The following is a 23,815-nucleotide window of genomic DNA, read 5'->3' on the forward strand; positions in this document are numbered from 1 at the left end:
ACTCTGCAGTTCTCTCAGGTTTACTATTGCCTCCAACAATACAAATCCGAACATCAGGTACTGCACGCTCACAAAAAGGAACATCAAGCACCATCGAGGAGAGATGATTTAAAGCTGACAGGATGAAACTGTCAGAGGATAACAATGGCTCTGCACTATCTTCTCTTTTTCGAAATAAAATCCCAAAGAAAAGACAGAAATCAACAATGAAGTTACTCAGCATCACAATGTCACCCAGCTGCACGGCCAATCGGATGGATGCAAGCATGAAACACTAACAACTGAAGTCTACGATGGATTTAGATGGAGGATAAAGTGAGTATATGGAGCTGTAAAACCCCCCGTCTCATATATATAAACAGCTGTGCAGTGTTTTTGGCTTCTGTTCAGCCGGAGAGTAATGGATCCGTTACATGCGGCGCACGCTGGCCGAGCAGCGTCACGTCATTTAACACCTGTAACACACACCCGGCGTGTCGCAAGCAAATGCTAACATTGGCGCGGAGGGGGGATCGTGATCGCATCGATCTGGTGTTTAAATGCATCCTGTATGTGTGTGTGTGGACAGAGTGAGTTGAACTACTCCATCACAGTACAAGTGTTGTCATAAATCAGTGTAAATGTTTATTATAATACAGTTCATGTGGAGGTAAATAAGCAGACAGGAATTTTCTATTTCTTCTTAATCCAGTATACCTGACAAATGAAGGTGCTGTAGCGCAAATCCATTAAAAAGCCAACACAGACATAAAGCAGTTGTACTCACTGATTTGTAAAATTGCCCATAAAGGCAGAATATGAACAGAGATATTAAAAAGACAACTCACACAGTGTGAGATAATCTCTGATGGTATATATCTTTATATCCACACTCAACCCACTCCACCCACAGCCTGATGCAGAGCGCGCCTTTACTGCATATAGCTGGTAAAGAACATGCAGAAGAGTGATACTGTTAGATGTTAGAGAGGTGTAGCAGCTTCAGAAGGGGCTTGTTAGTCCGGTGGATTCATTCAGAGCGCTGTCCGTTCACCGGATCTGATGCTAAACAGGTGAAATCCCAGCAGCTCTGTTTTCTCATAGATGAAGAATCTCTATCAAAGCACTTGTGGTAAGACGACAAAGTCAGAGCTGCTGTAAATAAGTTCTTAAACAAAAGGGGAATAAGATTGATTTTCCATAACAGGCTGTGGTTGTGTTTGTTGGGAGAAACCAGAGCCATTAGAGCTGCAGAAGTGGTGCTGGATGTGAGCGAGCTGATGATTGGAGTGAATTACACAGACAAAAACGCTCTTTCAGAATCAGTTTCACACAGTCACCTGTGTGTCTGCTGTTGACTGCCACAAGCTGCAGCACAACATACCGTCTCGAGTGCGAGATTGCTCGTGTATACATGTGTGAGTGTGTCAGCATATGCATGTCGACAAGCCGGGGAGGAGTGTGAAAGCAAAGCACGAGAGGAGCAGCGAGACGAGGGATCAGGATTTTGGCTCAAATACAATTTGTGGAGGAGTCACTCAATGAGCTGACAGCCGTCAGTGAATCCTGGTGGGGGAGAGAGGGCTGAGCCACTGTGGTCAAACACACTCACACATTCACACACACACACACCCAAACACAAACACAGACAGAGATTCCATCAGCACCGGGAAGCTCAAACAGACAGATGGGCTAATTCGTGACTGACTGTGTGTTATGAAACATTATCTCTGTGTCAGTGAAATCAAAATAACATTTTGGGCGTAAACGCGGAGCTTGTAACTGCCAACACAACAGCACATGGCCGTGATAGATGCATGCGGACCGTGATGCATGGCCTCGGAAAAAATGTTTTGTTGCTAAACTGCTGCAAACGCTGTTTATTGAGTCATCTGGGGTGAACTGCATGCAGCTGTATATGTTTGCCAATCGCATCCCCACCTGCCAGCACCAAATTAAGCCATCGAATCAATTTCAAGAGTCTGGAGGAAAATGAAGGCCATTATAGGCATTGAATTTTATTTGCTCTCTATTCAAAATTAAAGGCTATTGACAGACGGCTTTGTTTTGTTCTCTTTCAACCACTCGGCGACGGTGAGAGTGGAGGATAGGTGGCTGCGGCTGCATTTTAATGCCCCTGCCCCTTTAACGGGCCGGCTACAGAGCCACTTTATAATCCCCCTCGCTGGGGATTTGTGTATGCGGGGAGTGTATTGTAGCTAACTGAACCTGGCTCACTGCTCTCCGCGGATGTTTTGTTGTCAAATAATGGGAGAGTGATGGGGTCCTACCCCGCTGCGAGCCACCGCAAAGATTAGACAGATCTTCACACTGGACGATTGGTGAAATTTATCACTGTCACTGGGTGCCAATCCAGGTTGTTGGGGTTTGTTTTCTTTTTTTTTTTCCCCTCAAACCGCCCGTCCGCCCCCACCAACCCACTTCTGTTTGTGGTGGTTTCTCATTTGGAACCTGCAAACCAGTTGTCATGTGTACTTTCCACTGCAATAGTGATAGCTTTAAGCAGCGCCTCAAAAATCACCCTCTGCTTCATGCTCTCTGCACAAATGCTCATCGCATTCTGTGTCTGGCGTGCATGGGAAATTTTAGGGGGTGGAGGGTGATTTGTGTTGGTATGGATGGATGTGTGTGTGTGTATGTGTGTGTGTGTCGTGACATCACCGAGCCAGTGATAAATCCGGAAAAAGAAACGAAAAAACACACTCGCTATGTGACAGGTGAGCAAATAGCGCATTTTCTCCCCTTTATCTCCGTTACTATCGAGTCGTTGTCTCCTCATTTCTTCTTCTAGAACCACAGGGACCCAACAAGAAAAACGCTGACGTATATGAAAAATGTATAAATTTAAATTCATTTTATGATCTGAAGATGTATTTTGATATAAGAGCAACATCCAATCTCCAATTCCCAGATTTAATCTCCATATCTTTTGGGTCTTTATGAGCCAGCAGACACACAACTCTCAGACAGCAGCAGCAGCAGCAGCAGCAGCAGACTTCTACATTTTTATTTAAACACTGTGTGCAGCAGACTTAATATGCACATGTGTGCAAACTGGTTGCCAGTAAAGCATCAAGCAAAGAAGGAGGATTTTTTTTCCTCCTTCCTTTCGTGAGTTAAGAGGCCACGTTTCTCAGCCAGCAGATTTTGATCCCTTTCGAAGCGCTGCTGGAATTAGCATGCAGGAGAGAGCGCTGAAAGGTGCTCCAGCCCTTTACTCTCCCCCCACCGCAACCTCCTCCCCCCTCCCTCTCTCTCCCTTTCGCTCTGCCTCCCCTCTTCCTCAGGTAAAAGTAATGGATTGTAGCTGGCTCTGGCCTCCGTCCTGTCGCGTCACGCCTGCTAGCCAGCCAGCCAGCCGGGCCAGCCGCGAGAGAGCAAGAGCTGTAGGCTCTGTTATTTAGCGTCCATTCCTCCACAGTCACACTCGCTAACTCTGAGGCCAGCTGTCCAGGCACACCAGGCCTCAAGGATGGCGGCTCGCCTTAACTGAGAGGTGACACCCCCCTCCACGTTCTTTAACAGATTGCTATCTCAGGCCAGCATGTTTGAATACCAATGCATTAAACAAAAAAAAAGCCTCCTGACTGCAGCGGTGGATGGGAACAGTAAGACTTAAAATATAAGAGACAATAAAAAGAAAACTTTCTCGTTTCTATATGTGCATTTACTGTGGGTGAAAGCTCATATTTTCCCGTTGCCCTTTTCATGAACTGATGATTCTCTTCATCATATTTACTTTTTTGGGGGGGGGTGAAGAGCAAATCCTCACATCTGAGAGGCTGAAACAGAAAAGCTGCGGCACCACTGGTCAGTTGTTCGCAATAATTTCCTGTTGATCCACTGATCGATGATTTTCTTTCAGCTCTAGAATCAAATGCAGTGATGAACTCTGCAGCCACTTTTAGTTTCACCGTGCTGTTTTCAGTTTGTCCATCAGCAGGAACTCTCCGCTCATGTTTTCACCACAATAACAACATAAGGTCATAAAAGGTCAGGGTCGTGTGTATTTTGTACAAATGCTTAAAATAAAAATAATAACTGAGACTATCTTTAAATACCACATAACTCCGCTAACGTGCATCAGCCTCCACTTTTTGACATGAACGTCAACCTGCACCTCCAGATACGCGTGGGTGCAAAGGTCGTAGTTGTGTAATCGGTGCTGACAGTCGCCCCGGCTCTCGCACTGTAGCGGATCCTGTGTTAATGGATATGTAAATGTCCCTGGTAAGTAGCTGTGCAGTGGGATGTGCGAGTCACAGTGAATGTTGATGTACAATCAGTGCAGGAGTCCCCTCGCCGAACTGACAGCTGTCTGTGAATCCTGGTGGGGAGAAGCCTGAGCCGCTGCGCTTAATGAATGCACACTGCCATCAGCTCGGGATCTCAACCAAAACACACAAACCCCCACATACACACACACATATACACACTAGGATTAATTCCACTGCAACATTAGCAAAACCACAAATATATGCCCCAGCAGAAAAAGACTTATTTGGACCAACTTCATCTCAGTCATGGATACTGTTATGGTGGTGAGTCACATCAGGTCGAATGCCAATGAGCGGCATTGTCGGCTGTAAAAGAGGTCAGGCAAGCAGCACTTATGGGACTTTTCAAAGTAACATAACAGTTCCAAAGAGGACAAATCAGCCGAATTCACATTACAAGTGCATCAGTCAAAAACAAAACAAAACAAAACAAAAAAAAAAGCGCAAAATGATTTAATATCTCGAGGGGGGCGAGACGAGAAAATGAGGACAACATCTGCCAAACACAAACTGAATCAACAAAGAGGAAGAGCCGACACAGGCTGCAACTCACCAACGGGGATGTGACGATAAACACTGTACATCGGCACCGTGTCAAACGCTGCTAATTGGAACGACAATCTAATATGATCCTGCTGTACATAAATGTTTGCAGTGGTCTAAGTGCTTTTCCATTAAGTGATAATGTTTTGTAAATATGACCTGTACAATTTGTTTTTCCTTCTCCTACATAACACAGCCGCACGGCGCATCAATGAAAGCAAAGCAATTTAAACATGTTTTACACATCCAGAAAATACAAACAGCCGGCGCAGCAGTTTCCCCGTCCTGTTTGAATGTGTCCTATAATATTTTCTTTGATGCACGGAGCTGCTGTGGATTCCAGGAGGCTTTTGGGTGGAGGTTTCAACAGCATTGGTGTGAACACAATACTCAGTAGTACAATGATAAGTTCAAATGCTGTTTTGGTTTGGTGACCAGTGAGAGAATGTAACAAAAAGGAAACATGAGAAAGACTGATAGACAGACCCAGACTCAGAGGAAGAGCCTGTCGAGACCAGAATGAGAGACTACAGATACTACATATCAGTAGAGTTAGCCTAGTTAGCATCTTCTATTGGTTTCTTATGAAGTTAAAGAGGAACTACGCAAGTCTGGTTGCTTTTCCACTGTTTTGCTAACCCCCCTCCTGGCCATGTGCGTTTGTTTTCAATGAAACTGATGAGAAAGCAATCAATAGAGCTGTACATAACGTTATATATCATATACGATGTTACGACGTGTATATTTGCATAGTCTAATCTGTCATATACAAGAGAATACGGGTTACGGGGCGCGTTTGTGTCACGGTGCTGCAGAGATGAGAGCTGGGACACCTGATCGGAGACACTCTGATCTTGCAAGATTGGTTTTCAGCCAAGAGGCGCTAGGTAACAAGTTACAAGTCATTTATTTAACAAACACAATTACTCTGAAGCTGTTTAATTAAGGTAAAAATGTAGCATAGTAAAGCTAAAAATCCTGCATAGTGGACAGATCTTTACTGGACCAAACATTGCAGTACCACTAGAAACTATAGGGCAGAATTGAGGAGCGTATCCCATCGTTCAGTCCAAACCAGCAAAACACAACAAAGAAGAAAACTTTAGAAAATAGTCGAAGGACAGATTGTGGTGAGAACTGTAACACAAGCTCCTGCAGAACAGCAGGACGGAGACGGGACGGGAACTGAATGTGAGTCGGATATCATTTCACCCGTGATCAAAGCACATTTTAAAAAAAACAAACTATGCTCATGGAAACTGGTTATAAAACATAAAAATCTGATTTTATATTCTGAAGTTGACACATTAAAAACGATCAGAAAGTTTACTCCTCACATCCAAAACTATGGAGCTGTTTCAGCTTGTGTTCCTACGCCAAAACTCTCTACCTCATTTACCTAATATGCGCACGGGGAGAAGAAATTCACTGATAGCTGGTTTTGTTGTGGCGTCGTTTGTGATTATAAAAGTTATGTCTTTTTCATTTTATGCATTCGTTATTTTTTAAGTAAGTGAAACACGGGAAACGCCACAGACTCATGCTATTTTCCAAACTCAAGTGAAGTGAAACAAGCGACGTCTCTGCTCACTTAAGGTGGCAAACAAAAGCAAAGTCCATTAGAACAGCATGCACAGACATACTCCTGCATTAACAAATGTAATCGTGTTGAGCGGCACATGTATTTTTCATTTCTCCTGCCACTGCTTCATGAGGCCGCAGTCACGCAGCTGCAATCATATCATAAGACAAAATGAATTTGAAGAGCTCGCTGTGTGTATCTGCCTTCCACGCTGCCTTAACTTCTGTTCTGCCTCCTCACTGCCAGGAGAATTAAACCTCACTGTGCAGTAATGGCAAAAGTGAAAACAGTCCCCATTAAATGTGATAAAAAGCTGTGTGATAAAACCATGTTTGGAAAAATTGCAATACATGTGTCGTTCAACAAGATGTATTAGTTCAGGTAGCAATTTGTCTCTGCAAGCTGTTTTTAATGGGTTTTCAGAGCCGAGGACTTCCGGAAGGGAAGGCAAACATGCATTAGAACAGACAGTATGAGCTTTGAACTGGGACATTAGAGGGTTTTGATGTTTCCTGGGCAATAATGGCACGAGAAAAACAAAATGCATCATCTCATAAACAACAGGAAGCGAGTTGTGCACCCATAGAGAGCCGGCGTCCAGAGCCCGACAGCCTTAGATATGGGGGGGAAAAGCATTACAGAGATTGCCCTGTTTACTAAACATGTGCTTTTTTGTGTGCAGAGAGCTGACATCACCTTACAGCATGTGGACACTAAAAGACTTCATGCTGCATCAGTCCTCAGCTATGATACTGTATGTGCAGGGAAGTATGTTTAAGATCATATAAATGAGGAAAGGTTTATGTAACCATTGGCAACAGAGGCAGACAAGGGGGGTTAAAAGGACAAGTCGTAGGGCCTACGTGCTGTGACCCCTCCATCTGGATCTCAACACTGCAATTTAAATTTTCCCATCGACCAAAATCTGTCACACAGCCATTCCGCTGTCTTTTTTTTTTTTTTTACTTGCCCGATACGCAGGCAGCAATGACAGTCATCTCTGAATGTCATCTAAGCGAACAATTAAAAGAAGCAGCAAAAATGTGAGGTCAGATATAATTAACATATGTGCTGCTCAGCTATAATTGCTCAAGTCTAAAGCAAGTAATTAAATCATTCGAAATGAGCCATGCAGACAATGACTGACTGAGTTTTTCAGACGTGCTACTGTAGAGAGGTGCGCAAGAGAGGAGGCTGCCTCACTTTGCTCCTCTCCGTCGCAGCACCCGTGGGACCCACATGTACATATGATGACGCTCCGTCTGGCAGAGGAGGCGGTGGGGGGCTAACATGGAACAAATGCTACATGCACACCGAGGGAAAAATGGCGCCCGTCGTCCCCTGCCGTCCTCAAACTCTCCCTTTATTCTCGGAAATCAAAGAAGTTCAGTGGCGTGCTTGAGGTGTTCCTAATTGACGGCACAGAGATCCGCTCATTATGATACATGCATGGGGCCGGCCCGCCAGACAGAGGGAGGTGGAAGGGAGCGGCATTAAGCGAGTGGCAGGAGCATTATCAGTCTATATTTCACAGGTGTCAGCGGGGACTTGTCCCCGTTCCGTCCTCTGGGTGTCATTTATTAAATGAAGGAATGAAAGGGATGTTTTAAGGTAGAAAATACAGGCCTGCTTGGACAAGGGATTATACATTGTTACAGGATGAAAAATTGCGTTTGAACCTTTCGGACACAGAATCCAGGGCTCCGGGGTTCCATTAATGTAAATGTCTTAACAGCTATTCATGATCACATACACCCAGCATGCTTTAGGTTTGTAGAGAAACGTGGACAGATTACTGGACAAATGACTGCGCTGTGGGGTCGTCCACACCAGCATTTATGACTCAATTTGAATTAGATTAAACTCTGTTTCATTGGAGCGGCTGTTAACACAGGATTTTTATGCTTTGTTTTGACTCTGAGGTCGACTGCATTTCTTTATTCAACACCTACGATGTTGGAGTGATGAAGGAAAACCAGAGGACTCTACCCTCTCAGCTAACTCTATATCTTCCATCAACGACATACATGATCTGACGATGCAGTGCGTGAGGTTTGGTTACGTTCATGCGCTAAAGAGGAAAGAGGTGGTTTGGTTTTTAAAGAACTACTTTCGGCAGGGGAGTGATGGTGGTCATTGCTGAAAGAAACCAGAGGTGACTGTTGATGTGGAACAGGAAGTGAACAGCTGTCCCCTGTGTTGAGGTCCAACATTTGGTTTACCGACACCACCCCAACCTCTGCCAGCTTTGTGGCTCAGTAGCAATGTCACTCTAATTCCTCCTGTGCTCCTGGCTGACGAGAATTATATTTCTTGTCACTCCTACAGGGCTTTGTCGCTTGAATGTAAACACGCTGTTGCGGAGTATTTGCTAAAATGGAGGGACAGGCAGGCTCCTTTTATAAAGACACGCTCTGCTGCTGAGTGAGAAGCAACATTTTTGCCACAGACAAAACCAGGAAGTACACAAAGAATTTCACACCGCAAATTAATCAGAAATAGTTTTCAAATGTAGCTCAGTACGAGCAGCACAACCTGTGTGCAGCCGCTGCGTTACCCTCCTCCCCCCTCGCTACCTGTTTCACGAGGATGCTCAAATGGATTCTGCCGTGACCAAGCACTATAAAATACACATTTCCATTCATGAATTTGGGGAAACTTGGGAACTCAAAGTCTTCAGTCCACCAAACTTACATATCTCTGGGCCATGAGCGGAAACTGGAGCACCCGGGGGAAACCCACACAAGCATGAGGAGTGAGTGCACAGCCTGCACACAGGGAAGGGGAGGGGAGGAGGAAGGGAGGGAGGGAGGGAAAGAGGGAGGGAGGGCCACCGAGTCCTTCCTGAGGATTTGTTTCTGTCAAATGAAGAAAGGCGTTGGCAACTTTTGACATTATGTTCTCAGTGGACCACGGATGAGGTCACAAGCGGTACATCATATTCCATCTTTTCTTTTCCAATGGTAAAAGCTGCAGCGCCTTGTTACTGTATGTCTTCTCTTCATAATAAACCAATATGCTTTCAACCCGTCTGACCAAGGTACTGAGGCCTTCCCGAGCAAATTCAAAACACTTTGCGTTTGCTCCGTTCTTGACATTTAAAATCATATGAAAATGAAAATGGATCCCAATTAGAGCAGCAGGAAGCAGAAGGCCCACTTGGTTCTCTTAGTAACAAGCTGGTTTAAACATTTCCCCCCACGAAATGCCTTGAAAATTGACCTTCTCATTCTGCGAGCGGCGATAAAAGCAGCCTTGAGTGGCCTCAGATCAAGTTATTTTGATAGTCGTCTGCGCGGATGAAAATGTGAAAGTAAAAATAAGAAGGCAAAGCGAAAGGGAAGCATAATCACACGGCGCATATAGCTGCAGAGGTTTGGCCCCTCTGCACTTCAATGTTCCTCAGAGTCTGAGTAAAGAAACATGACATTAACCACTGGGTATTAAAGTAAATCACGGGAGTGGAAGACTCTAATAACCACTTCAGGACAGGTGATTATTATTGACGTGATCGTCGGAGGATTGACACTGTTCTGAATAAGGTCTATAAATATATGGAATAATGTGCGTACATCCTACAGAGCCACTGACATAAACATACAGCAGTGCTGTAACAGGCTAATGTGAAGGGAGGGAAGGGAAAAAGGAAAAAAAAAGAGCTATATTTAAACTTGAGGGTGCCGAGGCAGGGATGTCGGTCGGATCACCTGTTGAAGAGCATTTATTTCAACAGGGGAACAAAGGTCAGCATCCTTGCTGGAGCTTTGATTGGCAGGCGGGGGAGCTCGATGCCCACAGCAGCGGCCCAGCGGAGCAGCCAACGGTGGCGTGTGGTTTGGCTGGGCCACATTTCTGACTCAATGCTGACTAACTGAGTGTGTCTGCTGACAGTGTGTCTGACTGATAGGATCACCCCGGGAGGCTCTTCCAGGGCCTTTACAAAGTGTCTCTGATAGGCCGGGCCCGCAGCACTGCCGCGAGGGCCCGCCGACAAATTAAATTTAAGCCCTGCTAATGCATAGCGTAATCATAGAGCGAGGTGGTGATACATTTTTCAGCAGGGTTACCATGGGCGCAGCAGCAGCAGCAGCAGCAGAGGAGGAGGAGCTCGGTGTAGAATCCGAGATGGCAATGAGAGGAGAGGCGGCTGCAGCTGAGGGGGGGGGGGGGGATAGCCGAGTGTGACCTCAGCTCTGTGCCGAAAAATCTGCTGCTCCGAGAAGCCAAGGACTCGTATGAAAGAACAACAATAACACGCCATTATGAGATGTAACATTTTGCGACGACCTGCGTTTCCAGGGGGAAATTTGAAAGAAAAGCAATTTCACATTAAACTATCTGACACAATGCAGGTCTGTGGAGTAGAGGAGCGACTGGGAGGGAGAAGAGCGTGCATGTGCATGTGTATGTGTGTGTGTGAATGGTTGGAGAGATGGTGGTGGTGGTGGTGGTGGCGGTGGTATGGTGGGGGTGTTCAGGAGCTTCCTAACAGCCATTGGCCAACTGGAGCGAGACACACACATCCCCTCTGCCGAGTTAAAAGGGATGGAGTGGATGAAATTTCAAAGCCTCCCCTGCAGACACACACTCTGCTTTGCACACATCAGCACTGAGATGTTCACATATTCAACGCTGTGGTTCCAGCCTGGTTTCCCTCTCCTGCGCGCCGGTATCAGACATGGTTCTGCTGTGTTTAATGAGAAACCCAAAACCCAATGAAAACTGCCCTACATGCGTGGCGGTGGTGTGCGCACACGGGGAAAAAAAGAGAACTCTTCCCCACGTGTCCAAATGTCTCGTTTTATTTCCCCTCAACGACGCTAAGAAGTGTCCTTAATTAAAAAACAGTGTCTCAGAGTCATATTTCCCATGATTACTTGCTGCAGGCAGTGCAAGAAAAGTGAAAGTCACCGTGAGATAAGACGGAAAGTGGCAGACATTCACCTATTAAATTCCATTCACTTATTATGACCCAACAATGGCGTTCTGATTAACTGGCACGTTGACATCATTAGAAGACACATTGGAGAAGCGCTAACACAAAGACTAACTCTGCTGCCCTTGTACACACACACAATATGGAGCCCTCGGAGCTGCAGCGCGTTCAGCTCTCCCTCCTCCGCTTTTATTTCCCTGACTTGACAGCCTTGATTTGACCACTCGCTTCCTTTTCTTTACGAGCATCTCTCACACCGAACATCTGTACAGCGGCGTCGCAGCGGTGTGTGCGCTATAAAACAAATGCGGCAGTTGGAGTTTAGATTCCAACGTATTAAATCATGTGTGGTAATTAAGAAATCTGTGTTTTTGTTGTTGTTGTTTTTCTCTCTTTTTTTGTTTGTTTTCTTTTCTTCTCACTTCTTTTTTTTCTTTCTTTTTTCTTTTTTTTTGTTGGCAACATCTTTGTTGCTAAGCAGTCGTTGCTGTGGTGATTTTGCACAGCACTTCCCGGAGATCACAAGTCAGTCAAAGAGTGCGGCCAGTACAATATGACGTCTTCCTTGGTGAATTTGATGAAAGGAACTTTGACTCCTCTATTTTTCTTTTTTATTCACAGTTACTGTATTCTTCAATTTATTCACATGGACTGAAAGCATGAAAGACGACACGCTCATCAAAGGACTGAGCAGCATTTATAAAAAAGCTGTGTAGTTATTTGCTGCAGAGACGCACACCAAAAAATAAATAAAAAATTGTGAGTGTGATTGTGTAACACATGATGTAGACGTTGCCCCTGGTGAGATGGATATGAGGAAATTGCTCGACTTGCTGACACATCTTGAAGCTTTTCTTCTTCCTGACCGGAGATCTCTAACATCAGAGGGAGTCAGGTTCACCTATCGACTGCTCCACCCTCAGCCCCAACCCCCCAACCCCCCCACCCCTAAGTCCTCTACTAGTATATGTACTCAGACGCACCTCCAGAATCACTGTCACCCTCACTGAGTAATTACAGCGATTAATGCATGGACGGAGCTCGCCTCTGGCTCTGGACACTCTATCAAGACGCATGTGGTAATGGATGAAAGCACATTCTTAATAGAGAATCTATAGTGTCTAAATCAAGGGAAACCAAAACAACAACAACCACCAAAAAAAAAGAAGAAACATATGCCTTTTTGATCATGACTGACTTTACCCACAATCCTCTTGGGGAGGAGGGGAGTGGGGGGATCATTTACCAGGGTAGAAACAAGAGAAAAAGCGGTCAGGTTCTTGTGCCCTTGTCGTTGCGCTCGCGCTGACCTCTAAAAATGGACAACAAAGATCATATCACGAAACCAATACTAGCGCCAACGGCCTTTGCACAAATTGATTTAGCCACCCAGAACTCACTCCCATCTCAATGAGGTGGCAGGATGCTCACAGCATATATCACTGTCACACAAGCACCCTCTAGTGAAATGTGATTTTTATCTTTATGAGCCTTTTTTTTCCCTCTCTTCTCTTCTCTTGCTCCTTTTTCGGTACAGCATGTAGCTGGTTGTGATAAGTGATGAGAAATAAAGGGGGCTGGCGCATTACGCTAATACAGGTGCTCTCGGCGCATATGGGTGCTATCACACAGGGAGAATGACATTGTTGTGGTCCTGTGCGTTCGAAAGCGGCTGGTGAGGCAGCAGGGGGCCTGTGGTATATGGCTCATAGATCACTAATGTGTGGGTGAGAGTTGTCACCAGCCAGCGCCTGGCTGTGAAGCACAACATAGTTTATGGCACACAACTGCTAGACGTAAGCATGAATCGTGGCCCAGGCAACAATGAGGAAAAGCACACTAAAAATAGATGATAAGCTTTTTCGCGCTCGCCCCAGAAACAATGGCTCCTTTTGATTTTTCATGTGTTCAAACTGTGGTGCAAAAGGATAAAAGGAGCAGTGTATAATGCCTAACTGGGCCTATAGTAAGAGATCTGGATAAATACAGCCGAGAGGCCCACGCTAACCTGAAACGCACCCACAGTGAAGGCTGGAAAGACACGATAAATGTTGCACTTTCAAGTGTGTTAAATGCACTAAGAGAGTCTGGGCTTTCTCCCTTTCCAACTGACAACCTCTGTTACACAGTTAATTACAGCCAAGTGCAACACAGCGCTGTGTCAATTATCATGTGCTTTAGCTCTCTCCCAATGGATATTTTTACTGCCTGGGTTTCACTGCTAAAGTTTCTACCTTCTTTTATTGCTATTCTGCCCAGGTCTCAGGGCTGAATTACATTCGGCAGACAGAGCTGTAAAAACAGAAGGGATTTAAGGATTCAGATTGGTGGAGGGTAACCTAATCTTCCGTAATTGGGGGAATGGTTCTCATTTATATCAGCCTACTTTAGAAAGCAAGCTCATCGGCAGGCTGCTATCATCCCAGGCATTTTGCTTCTGACGATTCATTTTCATAAAGGCCAGGGAAAGGGAGGTCGGCCGCCACGGCTACGAACACACATATTAGACCTAATCATCATTAATCAAAGCAGCGCTCTTACTTAGCGGGTCACGGAAATCAACATACATACATAACGTAAACGCTGCACACAGATCCCTCATGTGCTGGTTTTGCCTGAGCCGCCATGCTGCTCGAGTGCTGTGAAATAACACATTCTGGGCTGCGTCGTCTCAAAATGGAACTAAAATGGTAATCCTCTGCCAGGCGAAGCGTTCTCGCCTCGCCAGATGCTTAGTTCTGAAATTTGCCTAATTGCCACGCTCAGATCAATCCCTTTTACTCAGCCAAATGAATCTGCCAAAGTGTGTTGCGAACGTTTTGTTGGCCCAATATGCTTTTTTTTTTTTTTTAATTTTTTTTTTTATTTCTTCTTGCAAAAGATTTGTGTTTTTGTGACTCCCGCCGAAGGCCTGAGAGAGGTTTTGGTCTCGGTGACATATCCTCACAGCCGGATGCGTGTCCACCCCTGCTGACCTGTGTGCCCATTAGCCATGGCGTTGCAGTGAGGGCACAAGGCCTATTCATCTCAGTGCCCGCCCACACACACACACACACACACACACAGTACACCCACTCTTCATATGGCTCAGACACATGCTGTGGGCGGACTAAATGTGGCCCTTTGATCAAAGGGCAGCGTGTGGGAATGGACACTGACTTACTGACCTCCACACACACACACACACACATACAGTATGCACACTCATACAAATACACACTATGATGTATATATATAGGTATGCATAATAAGTCCACTCTTATGACCCATACTTCTGTGGTAACACTCAACCAACACAAACTCTTTCACAATTATTGATGCACACACAAATGCTGAATGGGAAAAAAGCTCATTTGTGCAGCTGCTCATTAAAATGAAGAAGCATGTTATGAATGACACACACACACATTTGCATGCAAACCAAAACACACACATGCTCTTCACATTTAGCTGAAGGTATGCAGCAGGACAAACATCACACATCTATGATTCATCTGCCGTCCGCACACACCACACACACCACACAGCACACATCTCACATCATAATGAGAAATGACTGCATGACAGAAGAAGTCCTCCATCCAAAATAACACAATAAGAGCAACGTGAGTGCAGAAAGAAGCAGCGGAGACAGAGGACAGGTCCCTCTGTGTGTGTAAATATGGAAAGTGATGGATGAATCAGAAGTTTAGTCAACAGAGAAAACCTTGGTTCCAGCTGCCCAGCTGTCTGATGAGCCACTCTGTGCTTGTCAACAACATCCCCTATCATTCTCGCACAACTATCTACTCACAAAACCAAGACCCGCCCCCTTCCTTCATCCCTTCGGCAATTCCACCATCCTCCAAGAGAAACACCTCCGAAAGCAGAGCGGGCTGCTCGCATGCAGCAGCGGCAGCGGCAGCAAGCAGCGGCAGCAGGAATCTCCGTTCCCCCCTTGTCTTTCTCTCTTTCTCCCCTCCCCTCTTCCCTTTCCCCTCTCCTCCCCTCTATTTCTGTGCATCTTCTCTCAATCCTTTTTGTCTCCACTTCTTTTCCCCTCCTGCCTTCCCGCGCTGCTGCTGCTGCCGCTGCTGCGTTCGGTGCGGCGGATGGAAACATAAAAGAGGAAAAGAATTTAAAAAAAGGAGAGGGAGAGAGAGAGAGAGAGAGAAAGAGAAAGAGAGAGGGGGGGAGAGAGAGAGACAAACCGACATTGGGAAGGCTGGAGAAGCCAAATTAGCATGAGAATACTCACAGTGTTGTTGTTGAAGGAGCGCAGGGATGGGAGCGCGGCACCGGTCCCTCCGTCAGATACAACCTGCACGCACAAGATTGAAGAGGGAAAAAAAAAGAAAACTAGGCTGTGAGAGCGGCAAAGAGAGAGGGGAGAGGAGGAGGAGGAGGAGGAGGAGGAGGAGAGAAGAGCAGGACAAGGAGGAGGAGGAGAAGAAGAAGAAGAAGAAGAAGAGGAAGAAGAGGAGGGAGGAGGGAACGGAGCATCTAATGCAAAGCACCAACAGGAGCCCAAATAAAGAAATAAAGGATTTCTCAGGGAATGTGTAATGTGTGTGTGTGTGTGTGTTTGGGCAGTGATGGTGTGTGTGTGTGTGTGTTGTTATGTGGGAGGTGAAGGGGGGTTGGTGGTTGTCTTTGGGAAATATAAAACACACACACACACACTCACACACTCACATGTGGGGTTGCACTTGGGTGCGCAACCACATCTGACAGGTCTGATCTGCAGTCCACCTACCTCCTTATCGCTACCTCACTCTCCCTCTCTCTCTCTCTCTCTCTCTCTCTCCGTATTGCTCACACCAATGCCAGAGATTCAGCCGCTTACAGTGGAAGCTATCGCCCTCATCGCTGTGTGTTACTGAAAGAGGGGAGGGCACCGTCGGATCTCCCGCCCGCCCGCCAACCCGCCCACGCCACCACCCAGCCCAACTCCACCCCCTCCCTCCATCCTCACCTCCAGCTCCACCTCGAAAATGTACAGAGAAAGAGAACGCTTCAATTGAATGAAAGCAATCCCAGTGGCATTGAGGCAATTATAGAGGCTGCTGGCACTGTTTTCTGCCTCTTTTTTTTCTTCTTCTCCCCCCATACCCTCCTCCATCCTCCGTCCTCCGTCCTCCATCCTCCTCCTCCTCCCTCCTTCCTCTTCTTTCTCGTTCCCTCTGTCCTCTCCTGGGCTGATGGAGGGTCTGTTTTCTCTCTCTTTTACTTTCTCCGTGCTCCAGACATATGCCACTATTAATGTAGCTTCTGTCACTTCAGCTGTTTCGGTCAGATCACTTCTGTCTCCTACTTCCTCTCTCTCTCACTCTCCTTCAGCCCACGGACGACTCTGCCTTCCGCCCCTCTACCTGGCCGTTGCCGCGGCTTCGCCTCCTCTTTCTGTACTGTATAGCACCCACACCCCAAAAAAAAAGCTCCACAAAACCTGACTATCACCTCCACCTTGCTCGAGCCTGACAGCGCCTTCCGCTCCAGCAGCTACCGAGAGGTAAAATATATTAATCCTCCTGGCCTTATCGGGTCTTGCAAGGCTAGCACAGCATGGCACGGCACAGCGCTGAACAACACAAATGATTGAGGAGAAACTTTAATAACTGTCTTTTAAGGCCCCGGCTTTTTGATGCATGCTGCTCCTGTATTTTCATTCTTCCTTTTTGAAAATCTAGCAGAACATATATCACCACAAAAAAAAGGGAGAGAGAGCGAGAGCTGTAAGTCAAACACCTCAGCCTCTAATCAGGTAGCCCTCCCCTTCCCTTCCTTCCCCTCCACCCCCGCACATTGCATCCCTCCAGCCACTACTGCACTTTATCTCCCCTCAATTAACATCTTCTGAGCGAGCTTCTATTATCTTAACCACACAGAGCAGAGAGGTCCTCCGAGGAGACGCCGTGGAGGACGGCTGAGCTGTGTGGACAGAGGGCTCCCAGCCCTGCCGCCGCCGCCGCCGCTACCGCCGCCCGCTTCAATTCGCAGGCCTAATTAAAGCCCGAGTCAGACATGACAAACTGCAAGCAGAGGTGCTACAGAAACAAACACCGACAGAAGCGTTGCCTGCGCGGGTGCGTGTAGCCCGGAGGATTCTCTCTTTGTGAGGATTATCTGCCAGAAAACAGACACGTTCACGTCAACGTCATGACAACATCATCTAAATCTCTTCTGACTGTTTGCTCAGTTTGATCGTGTTTATTTTCTACCTTCTGTATAGGCATTACCACAGTGTCATAGCATCCGCCATAAATCACCACCCCCCTCCCCCTCCCACCACCAATACCAAGGCGAGGCAGAGAGGCAATGCCACCTCGCTTTAAGCTCAAGGATTCCTATAAAATATATATAAATATATACCGTTTGGGCTGACGTCATGCTTATATACGGCTAATTTCCACTTGGTATAACGCCTCCTCTGCACTGTTTCATCTGTTTGGTTGCCCTCACCAACTTCAATTTCACCCTATGAAGCCATCAAACCACCCATTAAGCCATCAAGCTGCCCTCTTTGTCCTTGCTCCCCTGTCTGACAACAGCAAAGAGCGCCGGTGTCGCATCCCCCCCTCCCCACCCCCCTTCCCCTCGCACTCTCAACGCCAACCGAGGTGGCCTGGCGATTTGGCTGGCCCCGCCGCCGACTTTGGCTCAGGCCAGACTATTAAGAGTATTCTATTACTGTTAGGTTAACCTGTCACGCTTGGCTGTGGCTCTCTTTATTGTCTGGCTGCTCTGAAAGGGCAGGGGATAAAACTCCATCAGCGGGACAAACGACCACACATGTCGCCATTCATCAGATGGCCTGGGGTTCCCCCCACGGATCCCAACCCACCCATCCACCCGCCCTCAACGGACGACGGTGAAACCGCAGCCGCACCAACCAACGCCGTAGAGATAGCCCTTTGCACCTCCCCCCTTAAAAACGTGAGCTGCCCGCGAGCCGACGACGGACAGAGCAGCATCTGTGGTCACGTAAGGTCTCCCTCCTTAATCATGACTCAGTAAACGGCGCTTCCATCAGGGCTGAGGGAGCTAATGTATTGACTAAGATCAGGTAGTGCAGCGGGCGGTGTGGGGAAGTGATTAAGAAAGCAGGCTAGTGATCAGCGGATGACAGGGGTCAATCCCCTGTTGGGCAATTGGGTAGTGGCCATGGGCTAGGTACTTAGCCCCCAACACACCAGTGAGACACTCAACACTGCGAGTGTTTAAAATGTCAAATTTAACTTCACCCTTTGCAAAGGTTCAAAGCAAGGAGATGACAGCGAACGCTTTGGTTATTAAAAAATTCATATCATAATGAAACAGCCGTGTTCCATCTTCACACATCCCCCTCCAGCAAACACTGCGCTCCTTTTTTCATGGGATCCATCAAGGGAGGGCCACAATTAAGTGACTAATTTGATTAGGAGATAATGTGAGTCCCACTTAATGGAAAGGACAGACTTCACAACACAGGCAGATTAGTTTGGTGGATGCCTGCTTATTAATTAAGACAGCCCTCCGTGCCCATATTAAGTCAAATGCACAGATGCAGTTTTAATGGGTCAGGGGTAAGCCCAAGTAAGACAAATGGAAATTGGTATGTGCAAAAAAAAAAAAAGACACTGGTAACACTTGATGATGGAAATTGAAAATGACCATGAAACATTTTAATTAAGCTTGTAAAGTAACTTCTTAAAAAACACATTTGGGTATCTACTCACATTATTTACCCATTAATACCATGATAGGTAGCTGGGATTGTTAAACTACCTCTAATCTAGACTTTGACTGTGCTGCATTGTGGTTTCCACTGTGTGTCATTGCACACCATAGCAACAGCAAGTCATTAGACTTGTTGAAATTACCCCTCTCTCGCACTTTCTTTCTCTCTTGCTGCCATTCAGTTTTTTTTCTCTTTCTTGAATCTGATACTACATAAGCCTTTAAGAAGAACTCCTGCTATTAATTTATGATTTGATCTGCACGCTGAACTACTGCCACAACTGTTGCTCTACTCCTTGGAAGATTTGATGTAAACATAATGAATAATTCACCAATAAACTAATTTAATGTTTGAGGAAAAAAAAGCAAATAAATGGAGCCAGTTCTCTCGCTTGTGAAGTGTGATTAGGGCTGAACTCTAAAACATAAAGATGATTCAACAGGGTGAACTCAGAATTGAAGTCATTTTCTTTCTGCCATCCCGAGTGATATTTCTTTCCTGAAGTCCGACAGATTTTGTTTGTAGCTCATGTCCTGCATGCCCCAACGGCTGCCCACCGCACACTGACAATCAGCCAGATGGATCTCCAGGACGACAATTTCTGAGTTCCCATAGGAGAAGCTAAAAACTGCAACCGAAAGCATGAGAGATTAAGGTATTTGCGGCAGTCCTTGAGTTTGTGCTCTGCGTCTGGCTGGCTGCGGTCCTCTGTCATTCCAGGCACACCGCTCACTCCCAAGTGCTCTATTTACGATGGCCGAATCCCTGCTGCGTGGAGCGGGAAGGGTATAATCTCCCAGCGGTATTCTGGGTGGTGAATCTGCCGGTGTTGTCTGTGCATACCAATGGCAACCTCACCTCTGTCTAAGGAGTTATGATGTATAAAGGAAAAAAGAAAACAAAAAAAAAGCTGCCATGATGCGTCAAGATGTTGGAAGGGGAGGGGGGGGGAGTGTCTGGAAACCCCCAGTGGAGAAATACATTCACATCACCCTCATCAACCGGTGTTACCACTTTGGCGGCTGTTCCTCCTCACACCTGCCTCTGTGCAGTCACACTGTGCTGGATTCAATCAAGCAGCCATGTAAAACAGCCACGGCTACGTACTGTTTATGCACAACGCCGCCTGCAGACACGTGATTGTCTCCGTTGCGCGACGACGTGATGGAATTTCATTTGACAAGTGGACGATTTCTGCAAACCGAGAGGTTAAGGAGGACGCGGGTTTAAACTGCTGTGAGACTTATTGTCTTTGGATTATACGCGTAAAAAAGGAACAAGTCCCCCAAGCGAGTACACGCGGCTTCAAAACTCCGTTTAGAAAAGGCTGCATGCCGCACACGCGCATATAGTTACCAACCATACGCAATGAAAAGCCCCCAGAGTGAAGAAGCTTAATGAAGCCACGTGAGGGGGGCTTGTGTCTGCAGAGCGAGGTGTCAGGTGACTTCCCTCCTGGCTATATGTGCGTCTCATTGGTATGTGCAACGCGATGAGGCCTTGGCTCTCCTCTGATTATGATGTCTGCTGAGAGCCGGGCCAGCCCAGGGTGAGAGCCAAACCGACAAGGCTGAGGTGGAGGGAAGATTCAGAGAGCCTCTGTTCTCTCACCGGGGGATCCCCCACATCATTTAGCGCCTCATGCAGATCGCTGCTAGTGGCAACATAGCCCTCTGGGCCCGGGGAATTAATGTACCAAGCAATGGCAGAAGTGATTTATTAAAATAACACACCCTGATGAGAGCGAGGAGCCGGGGTTGCTCTTCTCCAGCTCGTCCCCATATGCCGCAGAGGGAGGAAATGGAATCATATAGGTGCTACGGCAAGAAGGCAACAGAGGAGAGACTGAGAAAAAGTGGACAGCCACTACACAAATTGTGCAACAGTCCTCGCTGTCATTGCTTATTTATTTACCCTCTTTCCATTTGAGTCAGGCCTTGTATTAAATTGATCCCTCCTGCCGCGTTTTGCCTTGTTGAACAAGCGCAAAGCCCCGTTAAGTGTCTGTGAAAGGCTGGTGATTGTGTTTGCGGCGCCCCGGGTGCGCCGCAGCCGTCCGCTCCCCTCTATCTCCCCCGGACAGACGGGATTAGAAGCTGGGAGAGGGGCTGAATGACCCTCTGGGGGGGGAGACCAGAGACAGGCAGGCAGTGAGCAGCTCGGTTTAGGGCTCACACACACAAATACACACCAAGAAATACAAATGTGTGTCTGTGCAAACTATGCATGCTCATGCACACACATCCACACATGCACATACTGTTTGAGCTTAGAGCCCCCCCTCTCTCTCTCTACTTTAACCCAAATACATGCATGGCCGTCCATGTGCAGAGGTAGACGTGCACTTATCCATGAGCTCACACATTAGCTACTGTACGGGCATGTAGCCTCACCGCTGACGATAGGAAAACATCTGCTGTGTTACTAAACATCTGCTATTTAATTGCTCAAATCTAAGCTCTGATATTTTATTATTTTATCTCTCCTTTTTTTCATTCAACCAATTGAGATTTGTGTAAATACCCGCCAACCTCACATCACCCCTGAACACTGCTGTGGAGTGGCTGCACAGAGACACGGGGGCACTTTGTAGACACAATGAAAGGAGTTGATGTGGTTCCCTGCTACAGCTGCACCAGTCAGACATGGAGTCGTACACAGGATGTGTCATATTTACATACATTTACATCTCAGACATTGAGCTGGCACTCTCATCCCAAGTGGCCTTCCCATACATAGTGGAGAAGTGGAGTCATTTCAAATGACTGGATTGTGCTTCAGGCAGCCGACAATGAGGAGTGCAAAGGTTAAAACACGATTCACGAGATGAAAGGGGAAATGAATGATTGTGTAAATGAGATTGTGCAGGAAAAGGAACATGAACAAAGTTGAATTTTTTTTTTTTTGTGGGGGGGTGGAGGGGAGGACACTGGTAAAATCAGGTGCAAATGTAGCGTGACTGAGGTGGGAGGCTGGGATTTGAAGTGTTCCTCCTGGAGGAGAAATGGACGCCCGGAAAAGTAACTGTGCTCCACATCTGAGATCCCCGAGAAGCTGCAGCACACATTTCCCAGCCTGCTCCATCTGATCCACTGAGCCCTGGGGGAATGTTACTGCACGGTGCCCCCCCTCCGCTCCCCCTACCCCTGCACACCCAACCTCCCCTCTATTCCCCCCCTACCCACCCTCCGCGTCAAAGCAATAGAGCAGCACCCATTCACATCAAGGAGCACACTTTGAATCCATTCAGATCAGATGATTACGATGCTGGGCACCTTCCTCGACGGGGCAGATAAGTGGAGAGGCTCCATTCGACATTTACATCTCATACAGCTCATCAAACACCAGGTCTTTGTAGTCATGTGTTACATTTGAATAAAGCAAAGTTAGAATTTTTAAGCAGTGTGAAAATTCATCAAACCTCCCCGGCCGCCGAGGCCCCTTGTCTCTCCTAGCAAATAACTCTTGGTTACCTTATTCAAACTGAAAGTGGCAGGGCTCAAATCAAATCAAGTCAAATCAAATTGTGCTTGGATGAAAAAGTGAGGAGTAGGGAAGGAGAGGGAAAAAGGGTTAGGGTTGTTAAAAAAAAAACATTTTCTCTGGGAGTACAAGTTCTGTCTACCTTTTAATAGTAGCGCTCAGAATAACAATTAACTAAATAACGCAACTACATTCACACAAAGCTCTCTTTAGAGCGGCAACGGTTTTATTGAGGACGAAGTCAAGTGGAGAGAAAAGTAAGCAAGTTGGTGCAGGGAATACAAAGATCAGTGAGTTTTATACATGTAGCGCTCAATACTGTGACCTTTCATTGTATAATTGTGTCACTGGATGTCTGATATAAGAAATATGTAAGAGAAACACAAGTGTTTACCCAACGACCTGGATAGGAAGACGAACAAAAGGGAGAGCTCATGCTGTAGAAACACATAGAAAGCATTTATAGAAAATAAAAGAAAGACGCCGTTCAATGACATCGTGCCATCGCGTTGCAAAAGCGCGTTTTGTGCGACGATGAACGGACGGAGACGGAAAAAGATCCGAATGGAGACAAAGGCAGATTTAACAGAGAAGGCAGCCTCGATTCAAACCGTCTCTCCCTCTGCCTTCAGCTTGAACTTTCGTGGCAAAGATGAAATAAAATAACAATGGGTTACCATAGCAATAACAGTGGCACACATAACTAAGTAGTATGAGAGATGGGGAGCATCTCGGGGGGGGCATCCAGCTTTTATCTGTCAGCCGCAATCCTCCATCATCAAAGCTCTTCTCCACTTTCAGTGCCAAGACTGAAAGACACCAGTGGATCATTAGTCTCCAGTGAAGAAGACAGTCATTTATCCATGTTTTTTTTCTTCTCCTTCTTCTCTCTCTGTTCCACAAAAGTTGATCGTGAAAGAAGGTTCATGTGGGTAAGAAGGAGCGAGGGAAAAAAAAAAGAAAGAAAGAGGGAGTAATCTTTTTTTCAGTAAGTCAATTTCTCTGGGCACTAACCCGGCTCCCTTTGGGCTACCTGTGCAGGTATCAAGCCTGCGGTCTGACGGGCTCCTCTCTCTGTGCAGCGGCAGCCCTTTGCAGCACATCAATACACTGAACTTTTCCTGCCGAGTACCTGAGCTCTCCGGCATGACCCGCTCCTCCTTTATCTATTCTGTTTAAAGATACTAGTTGCGGGAGAGAAGGAGCTTGATTACCTCCTGGGACAACCCCCCGCTCCTCTTTAAGTTTGCCAAGTGAGAAAGTCTTCAGAAGTTTGTTGACAGATCTCTGCTGCG

At 46.6% G+C, this 23,815-nt stretch overlaps 2 protein-coding genes across 7 annotated transcripts in view; both read right to left on the bottom strand.

Annotated features, from left to right (window-relative positions):
• LOC146982597 (RNA binding protein fox-1 homolog 3-like) overlaps positions 1 to 16,156 on the bottom strand; it is a 248,542-nt gene extending 232,386 nt beyond the window's left edge. Inside the window, exons 1-2 of one of the 6 annotated variants that reach the window (XM_085783645.1) lie at positions 16,074 to 16,120; positions 15,576 to 15,638 (exon numbers count right to left, since the gene is read on the bottom strand). The gene's annotated coding sequence lies outside the window, so the exon portion shown is untranslated. Of the gene's footprint in view, positions 1 to 15,575; positions 15,840 to 16,012 lie in introns of those variants that run through there. The other 5 variants (XM_085783637.1, XM_085783638.1, XM_085783641.1 and 2 more) reach the window with 5 other exon arrangements.
• Positions 1 to 23,815, bottom strand: part of LOC146982592 (C-reactive protein-like) — a 468,648-nt gene that overhangs the window by 444,426 nt on the left and 407 nt on the right. The gene's annotated exons all lie outside the window — the stretch shown is intronic.

This window comes from Trachurus japonicus, chromosome 8 (assembly GCF_045865225.1).
Source record: "Trachurus japonicus isolate A0001 chromosome 8, Traja_1.0".
Lineage (NCBI taxonomy): Eukaryota > Metazoa > Chordata > Actinopteri > Carangiformes > Carangidae > Trachurus > Trachurus japonicus.